The 9561-nt window shown below is 41.5% G+C and overlaps 1 long non-coding RNA gene across 2 annotated transcripts; it reads left to right on the top strand.

The window, feature by feature from the left end:
• The first annotated feature begins 4921 nt into the window (after positions 1 to 4921).
• On the top strand, positions 4922 to 9327 carry LOC121911884. Of its 2 annotated transcripts, XR_006099969.1 has the most exons (6): positions 4922 to 5814; positions 6049 to 6062; positions 6190 to 6218; positions 8209 to 8271; positions 8394 to 8555; positions 8825 to 9327. It is a non-coding gene; the product is annotated as an uncharacterized LOC121911884 (long non-coding RNA). The 2 variants fall into 2 exon arrangements; XR_006099968.1 differs by having other exon boundaries at positions 4922 to 6218.
• The last annotated feature ends 234 nt before the right edge of the window (positions 9328 to 9561 follow it).

Below are 9561 nucleotides of genomic sequence, written 5' to 3'. Positions count from 1 at the left end.
GTTTACATAGGAAACATGAAACTAAAACAAAACTGGGAAACAGTTATGAGTTTTCAAAATGGTGCTTTTGCCATTTGAGTCTTTGTTTTAGTTCCATGTTGAGATTGGGCCTAACCACAATGCTATTGGTACCCTTCCCTGCTTAAATGGTCATCCAAACGGTTGATCCAAATTTCATAAAAAGCATTCTTTTTCACTTATCTCTAGTGCTATCCAAGCATGCATAGTTTGACTTTTGATCTATGAGAAAATGGAAGTTGAGCGGAATCTTACTTGATAACTGCATTGAAAGATTACATTTTTAAACACTTGACGGCAAAGTCTCTTTTAAGAAACAGTGTCCTCTTTACTGAGGATAATCCAGACTCACAGTTTCTATGGACACCATGTTTTTAGTTGAAAGTCATTCTGGTGAAAACTGTTGATGGCTTATCCAGAGTAACAGACATGATGTTGTGGAGGCATAAAGACCTTCAGCCATCATTGGTGTGTCCGGCCTGCTCATGCACAGCTGTCTGTTTCGCTTTTAGGAAGTCTTTCGTAACTTCCTAAAAGTAACTTAAACCAGAATAACAGAAGTTAATGCAATCAATGGATAAAAAACATTGATTCCTTCTGATTATGTCATTGGGTATCATTTGGGTATGGTGGGTTCATGTGGGTATCACTGTACTTAAATAAATATCCCAATTTTTCTACATTGTGTTATGTTATGTGTTATATTATCAACTTCCCCCTTTGTTTACACTGCAGGGCAGTTGTCCTTTACAGACAGAGAAACTGAAACTGAGAGACAGACAGACAAACAGTTAGAGGACCGGTCTTGTTCTGCTTTACAGCTAATTGGAGCAATCATAATAAAAGGCCAGTAAATCCCCACCATTAGCCTGTTAAGGACAGGAAACAGAGGCTGGCTTTTATCGCTGCTTCTCCTCACTGCTGCCCATACCTGCGGCTATGTGCATCCACGCACGCACACACACACACACACACACATACAGTTATGTACACTCAGATTTCCTTTCGTGGGTGTTTGGGCTGCATTAGCTCACTCTATTTTTAGGTTCCTGTGTGCTTTTTTCATTACTGCATAGTAAACAGTACCTCTGCTCGTAACTAAGAGGGAAATAAAGATTTCTGCTCCTGGACAGGATGGGGAGCGCCAGCGAGCTGTTGCCCCCAGTAATGAGTCTCTCCCTGGGGGTTAGATTGAGCTCCCTGAGGGCCTCTCTGGCTGGAGCCTGGATGCCAGCTCAGTGGAAAACACACAGCTCCGTACAGGCTGGTGGAAGGTCGCTGCGCTTTATGTTGCCTTTTTCTTTACTCTTTCTTTTACTCCTCTGTCCCTCCTCTGTTTGCCCTGTCATTCCTATACTTAAAGGGGGAATTCCCCTATTCTGCGGCCATGGCTGGCTCTGAATGGGCCTGACTGGGATGGGAGCACAGGGTGGAGGTTGTGTGAGTGTGTGTGTGAGTGTTAGCGGGGGGGCAGTAATGGCCCAGTGAAAGGCTCTTTTGTCAGACTCCTGCTGTTTGACAGTGGGGCTATCCTCCCAGGACTCATCTTCGGCCCTGCCACACCCACCCAGCCTTTCATATGGTAAGGCCTCCTAATGGCTTTAACACTCACCCGATTGCTACGGCACTCCCAAGCAACCAACAGGGCTACCCACCCTGCCCTCCCTTACCCCCCCTCCTCCTCCCCTGGCAACCAACCACCTCCACTGCTACCCTGGCAACTGCTTCTGCCCCACTGAACCTGCCCCGGCAACTGCTTTTGACTCTCAATCAGTTCAGGTTCATTTCTGACTCCCTCGCTGGAGGGGCTGGGAGGTGGGAACAGAGAGAGGAGAATAGGGATGGGCAGGGATGTGCACATAGGGGTGTGCATGTTAAGGGGTACAACTCCCACCCCCTATAACATGCACATAAACAAAACTACACCAAATATCAAATGTGTAAAATCTGGTGCTGAAATGTACTAAAACTAAAATGTTGGAGTAAATTTCCTAACGGGCCTATAGCTGTGTCGCTCACTGACAAAGCTGTTATTGCTGTCTAACTTCCAATAAGAGGCATTTACATACATATGAATGCATTCAAGCACACACATTCAGAGACAACAGTGTGGAGAATGAGGTGTTTCTGTCAGCCAGGGGTAGCATACACACATTGGGACTTGGTTAAATTAAGGTTGGCCTTTCCACTGGGTGCTTGGGGCTGGATTTGCATTTGAATCCAATTGTGAGTGCCTAGATTTATGCCTCTGTGATTGATGCCCAGCAGTGCTTTTTTCTGACTTTCTCTAACTGTGTTGTGCTCCTTATTGCTCCCCTATTTTCCTCATGCTCGTCCCACACATACCCCTCCTCTTCATTGCTTGTTTTCCAGGGCAGGGCCCACATTTGATATTGATTTCATGCTTCTCACGAAAGGTCGTGGTAATTATTTTAATACATTCTGCTGTATTTATTGTCCACTATAAGGAAGAATTCTCACATGGAATTAATTTGCAGTTATACTGCCTTATCTTTATTTGCACGTCAACATATAAAACCCTAAACCAGGGCCCATATTTATGCAACTTCTAGGACTGAGAGCCATCTTAGGAGAAAGAAAGTTCTTTAAAAAGGGAGGCGTAAGAGTGACTACAAAGTGACATTCGTCCACATGAAATAGGTGAATCCTGAAGTTAGACGAGGTAGTGACTACTTGCCGGACTAGTTGGTGAACTGCTGTAGCTGGCGCGCTAACTGCTAACTCTATAGCCGGCTTGGCTGGGCAAGCGTTGGTCGGTTACAATCATGGATGTATATTAAGAAGGTCACAATAGCTGCCAGAACTTCTCTCTATTTTCCCTCTACTGTTAGTTTGCTAACAGCCAGTTAGCAAACTTCTGAGTTAGAATAAATTACATTTATTCAGAAGAATTGCTCACATATATGTAAAGCTTTATGATCAGAGATCATAAACCTCAAACCTCAATTCATCTCAGTTTACCCATGTTTCAAGACTGCCATAAATCAAATATTTATGTGAGCATCAATAAGTATCAATAATAGATATAAGCACAGGGGCATTGTAATTTATTATGAAAGCTCTTAAAAATGCATGGTGGATATGGTCATTAAGTTATAACAGTGGTGCCATAAAGTTTCTTTGTTGGCAGGCTGAATACGCTCATGTCAGTCACACATCAGTACTTGGGACATTGAAATAGTTCAACAATAGAATGACTTTTCTTTTATTGACATGAATGGATATGGTTGTATAAAGTGGTCAGTGTGAAATAAAAACAGTTGAAAGCAGTAGATGTGCTTGCTAGTAGAAAGAGAGATCCATTGATAAATATCGCAAAAAAACAAATCAAAACAAGACAGCAAAAGTTAGTAATGGAATGGCCTAAACCCGAATTAGTACACATTCCTTCCCCGGCAGAAGGAAAATTCCCCCCTCAGCTCTCCTTGACTGATTGACAGGGAACTCTCCAGCATGAATATTCATAACCACAGTCCCACCAAGCTTTCTCACAGCTAGAAGAAAAGTAAACTTTGCCAGGGGAGAGAAGATTGCTACTGGCTGCTCACTTCATGTGGAAATGTGGGGTTTCTATTCAACTCCCTGCAGGCATTTCTAAAAAAGAATAAGGAAGGGGAGAGCACCAGGCCATGGGTGGTGGTGGTAAGGAGTGGGGGGGGGGTTGTGTGCCTTGAGTGAAAGTTGACAAGATTTAAGGATTTGCCTGGCTCCAGCTTTTGTTTCTGCCTGCTTTTAGGAGTGAATATACATGACTCTACATCTCTTTCTTCACGTGAATTAGCGATTGCGAAAACAGAAGCTGAGAATGCAAAATAGATGGAGGGACAGCGCCTGGAAAATGGGAACATATCTGGACTTATTTTCTTCATAGTTTAACTCACGCAAACAACACTAAACATGCAATTACTTGCTCGAGGGGGGAAAAGAAAAAAAACAAACGCTGGAAAAAAAAAAACAGTATTGAGATTGATGCGTTGAGGCGACGGGTGACAGCTGAAACCCTGGGAATGGGTAGTGGTGGTGGGTGGGTGAAGGGTGGAGGGGGTGATGAGGAGTTGACAGAGGCCTCTTAGCAGTAAAAGACCACTGTGTGTAATCGCTTTTAATTGGAATGTATGGAAGACAAGGCTCTCCGAGGGGATCAGTTGGCTTTAAACCGGCCTAATTATATGGGATCATGTTGGACGGTTGGGTTAGGGTCGAAAATACTGCTGAGAGAATGAAGCGATACAAGCGGTGGAAGAGAAAAGAGGAGGAGGAGGAAAAGGAATACTGGCACGGCATATTGCCTATATGGAAAAGTCATTCTAATATTCCTATAGACTCTTCCAGTGAAATTAAAGAGATCAAATGGTACTTTAAAGGTATTTTTTTAATTTCCTGTGGTATCACTATCCCTTATTGGGTAGATGGTGTTTCTAAAGGCCTTTATGCACCTGGGATGTGACAAATAAATGACATGACACATAATGTGAAATACTCACCTGTGAATATTTCCCATCAAAACTATTCATACCGGCAGCGTTATGAATTTGTGACAGAAACACGAATTTGTTTGCAACACTTCATTCTTTATAAAAAATGATGGACTCATCATCATCCAGTGATGATGATCTCCGACCCGTGTTCAATGTTTCTGTCCACAGAAGCAGCCATCTGTCAGCAGGAGCTCCTGGGGAGCTGAGAGGACAACGGCTGGCCAAACTGCCTTCACCAGGCTGACTGACAGCAGAAATTTACTGTTGGCTCCACAGGAAGAAATCAACAGTGCTTGTATTTATTGATTCATTTGCCTTGATCAATCAATGTAGATACATTTAATAAGTTCAAAACACATATACAGTGGGATATTTGTGTGATTTGAACAGCTGTCTGTGCACATTACGCTTCACTAAACAGGACTCAGAGCGTAAAAAAAACGAGGGGGGTCTCCATGTCCTTTGTCCTTTGTCATACAATACGAGGTAACGAGAAACACAAACAATCAACAGGTCCGCCATTGTCATTAGTTGGAACATGACGTCTGTTCCGCACAATGTGATTGGATGATGCTTTTATTCGCAGTTCTAGTGTTAATGTACTCATGACAAAAACAACAGTATGAAAAAATATATTGATGTGTGAATTACACAAAAAAAAACTTTAGGGTGTCATTCCTATAATATTAGTTTGGTGTGTTTGTACAGTGTGTCTGGGGTATGTAGCACTGAGTTTATAGTGGCCTCAACAAAAGTTATCTTTGATTTTTATCTCCTATGGTTTTATTGCAATCTGTAGGGTTTAAAAGTGTGTCTGTGCTGTCTAATGTCGAGTTTATAGTGGCTTTATTTAAATTTTTGGTGACTTTATCTTCGTCGTATGACTTTGACTTGATTGTAGCTGCTGTCATTTAAAACGTTTTTGTGATTTTTCTCTATAGCAACTTTCTAAAATGGATTACAGGGTTATTATAGTCCTTATTAGAGCTAATAAAAACATGTAAGAGTGTATTTATTTAGTGTTTATTCAGCCTACAGATTGCATTCCCACAGTCCAAGTAATATATAGAGCTTATAAAGAGCCAGGCTAGCTGTTTCCTCCTGCCTCCTGTATTTATGCTAGGTTTCCATACTTAGAGTTTATTACAACTTTGGTCTCATTTTCTAAGTTTCTAGTGGTAATATCAACATTGTACTCACCAAGAAGTGCTGCAGTTTAAGAAACATGAGAAGTCAGGCACTAGTACAGGCTGTTAACAAACCCCCCGGTTAGCCAGACTGGTGTGGAAGCGAAAATGTAAGTGAACGGGCAACAGACAACTTTCTGATTCAACTTTGACCTACTGTACTTGCTGTAGTTGTGTGTGCACAGTTTTCTTGCGTAATGATGGATTAATAGTAACATTACACTTGCACTCACCTTCAATTTTAACTCCAAATAAAGTGGTTTAGATAATCTGGCTAAACTGCTGCTTGTCTGACCACTCATGTTTCTTGTCCCTGTTATATTTTGCTGTCTTCTTGTTCCCAGATCTCAGCTATTACGTGAGTGAACATGTCATTATCATAACAGAACAATGTTACATAAATAAACCCCAAGCTCTAATAAACTGGAATCATCGTTTAAAGCACAGTCATAAGATTAATAACAATTTCCCCATCTCATTCTCAGGAAGAAGCAGTCACCACTTTCTAATAAGGGTATGTTTATACATTTTAAAAATGGCTTAATTATTAATTAATGTTTACTAAATCATTTACTAATGTTGTAAATCCCTTTGGCTGGTGTTCATCCTTGATATTTGGCAATGACGCAGTTATAGATGTTGATAATCCATCAATTAATGGGTCTCTGACTTAGTAATAGTTGAGTAAGTAATAAATAGATTTTTGCTCAGATTCTCTGCAGTGTTTATGCATAGGATAACTAGTCCATCGGTCAATCGGAAGGCTCTTACTGATGTCTGATGATGGGGTTAAAAGTCTAAGAGACAAAGCAAGTGTCATGCTGGAGGAGGATAAACACCAGTCATGGCATTTTGCAAGCCAAGCGTTGCTCGTAATAAGTGTTATAACTGATCTTCAAAGCATTAGTAAATAATTTATCAATATTGATAAAGTCATCACTTACAGCTAATAAATCCTATAATAAATAATAAATAATAAATGTTAAACTATTCCTTTAAGACTGTTCAGGCTGTTGCATGCATACAAGAGCAGATGTTCTTACCCATCAGTAACACGTCATGCTTTATTTTCGTGTGATTAAAATTAACCCCAAGTCGTATACATTTGTAGAGGAGATTGTGATTTGTGTTTGTAAAACTCGTATACACATGAGCTCACTGCTAAACACACTCCACGCAGTCTAACACAATGTGATGTACTATGTTGTCTCACACACATAAATAAACTCACACTTGCTTACATAACACACTTTGTTAGAGTTGTGTGTCTGTAACACACTAAAAGGCGAGCTGTAAAGATGATCATGCATGCGAAGATGCATTCACGCACGCACACACACACACACACACACACACACTGTGGGGAGCTGTCAGTATGGGCATTGTCAGTAATATGCTGACTGCTTGGTTAAATTAAAGGAATGTAGTGAAATAGGAGCTCGTCCTCCTCCCTCTGTCTGTCTTCCTGTCTCCCTCTCTCTCTCATTCCCCCCTCCTTTGCTCTTTTTCCTCCTCTTCTTCCCGCTCTTCTCTGTTTCGTGCCTTGCGGCTATCCACACATCAGCTTTATTGTCCATTTCCCATTTCCTCACTGGATGTTCCTCGGATGAGCACTGTGGTACAAGCCCTCACGCTCCCCTCCTTGTTGCTATGGTGCTGGTGGTTTCCTGTCCGCCTCAAGGTTGCTCAATGTTGTCTGGATGCTTGGTCAACATGGCGACGGGGTCGGGCTTGGTGTTGGTGGCGCCCGGCGACTGTGGCTAGAGGCATTTTCCAGAGGTCAGGCATGGGCGGTCAGTGGACTTTGGGTTTGAGGAAGGAAGAGGACAAGGGATGGTAGGGGGGGTTGAAGTGGTTGATGGGGTCTGGCATCTCAATCTCTCTCCCACCCCCTCCACCGCCACCGCCACCTTCCCACCCTATAATGATCCTCTGCGGCAGGGTGACCCGGTTCTGGCTCCCAGAGTCTCGGGTACGATGCTGGGCCACAGCGAGACGCACCGACCACTTTCCCATGGACCAGGCGCTTCCAGGCCCATCATTACGATTTAATATCCTATAATATAACCCCCCCACTCATCTCCAAAACAGCCTCCACCAGGGGGATAGAGGTGGGGGCTGCCCACACCGCAAATAAGCGAGGATACCCAATATCCCCCCTCTTTTATTTGGATCTAACCAGTGCATAGCTGCACAACGGCTCCCAGTCATTACATACAGGCCACTAAGTAGGGGCTACCGTGAATTGGATAAATAAGCATCAGTGAGGACTTTGCAAGAGCATCAGGAAATCAGAACCCATGTCGGTTTCATTCAGTGTTGGGAAATAAGGTTCTGGGGTGTTGTTTGCCTTGATAAATCGGAACTGGATCAATGTTATGACATGGTGGTTAGTGACGTGATTTCCTAGTTTGTTTCATCGTTAGTCTGCCGTTATATGAGCGATGTTGATGTTCAGGCTTGATTGGGCTGCAGTTGTTGACATCACACTGTCATGGTTTCAGCTACAAGTTCATGAATGGGAGAGAGAGAAGCGGAGAGTCCTGGAGTGCAAGAACATGTGGAAGGTAAGTTCATGTTTGTGTGGGGATGTTTTATATGTGCATGTGTGTTTGCAATAATTCCCAAACAATGAGTTGAATAATTTGTGGACTGACAGAAATGAACTTGATTACACTTGTGTCAACAGATTTTCATTTTTTTTAAATCATTAATCAAGCAACAAGACTAACAGTCTACAGCCGCTGTGAGGATGCACTGTGCTTAGGTACAGCGGTGCTTTGAGGAAAATGGCAAAGTCAGCATGCTAACATGCTCCCAGTGACAATGCTAACATGCTGATGTTTAACAGGTATGATGTTTACCATGTTCACAATCTTAGTTTTGTATATTAGCATGCTAAAAATGTATTAATTGGTATAAAGTACAGCTGAAACTAATGGGAATGTAATTAGTTTTGCAGGTTTTGCAAGTATTACACAAACTAAGATTTTGACCTAATAATGGCGATGTAGAAAAGGTCAGAAGATCCCCAAAGTTACTCCAATTCATCATGTGGGGACAATAAAAATGTGTACCAAATTTCATGGCAGTCTATCCAATAATTGTTGTGATATTCAGTCTGAACTGAAGAGGTGGACTGACTGACTGAGTGACTGACATTGCCATCCCTAGAGGCTGTCAGTGGTTCCAGCCTCTCAAATGTAAGCATTTCTGTTTTTTGTTTTGTTTTGTTTCTCAGTTTTATTTCATTGTGACTGTGATATCTTTATTGGTAAGTAGTCTGGAGCTTTCAATAATATCACATGAACATCATGAGCTCGTAGAGTTTTCCCAGTTGTCATTACTTTTGAGGTGTTCAAATTTCCATTATTTATGAGCATATTAAAGACTTGTTGTGCATGTTGGCTTAAACGCTGTGGTTCAGAGTTTATTTTCAACCCTGTAAACAGCAGTTGGGAAAATTGTTTCACTGAATTTAATAGCTGTTTTGGATCTTTTAATCACATGATCTCATCACAAGGTTGATGCGGTAACTTTTTTGGAGCTTTCGATCATATCACATGTACTTCATCAGAAGATGGAGTTTGTAGATGTCAAATTTAAATCTTTTCTAAGCACATAATGACTTCACATCCATGTTGTCTTAAAAGCTGTTTCAAAGATTCAATATCTTTTGATTTTAGACTTCTGGTTGGATAAAACAAGCAGGATGAGGACATCACCTTGGACTCTGGGAAACTGTAAAAGGCATTTTTACAAATATTTTATAGACTTAAGTTTTAACTAACTTAACAGAAAAAATTATCAACTTATTTCATGTAATCAATAATCAAAATAGATGTTAGTTGGAACCT

This window comes from Thunnus maccoyii, chromosome 14 (assembly GCF_910596095.1).
Source record: "Thunnus maccoyii chromosome 14, fThuMac1.1, whole genome shotgun sequence".
Lineage (NCBI taxonomy): Eukaryota > Metazoa > Chordata > Actinopteri > Scombriformes > Scombridae > Thunnus > Thunnus maccoyii.
This window is presented reverse-complemented; position numbering and strand designations above follow the sequence as displayed.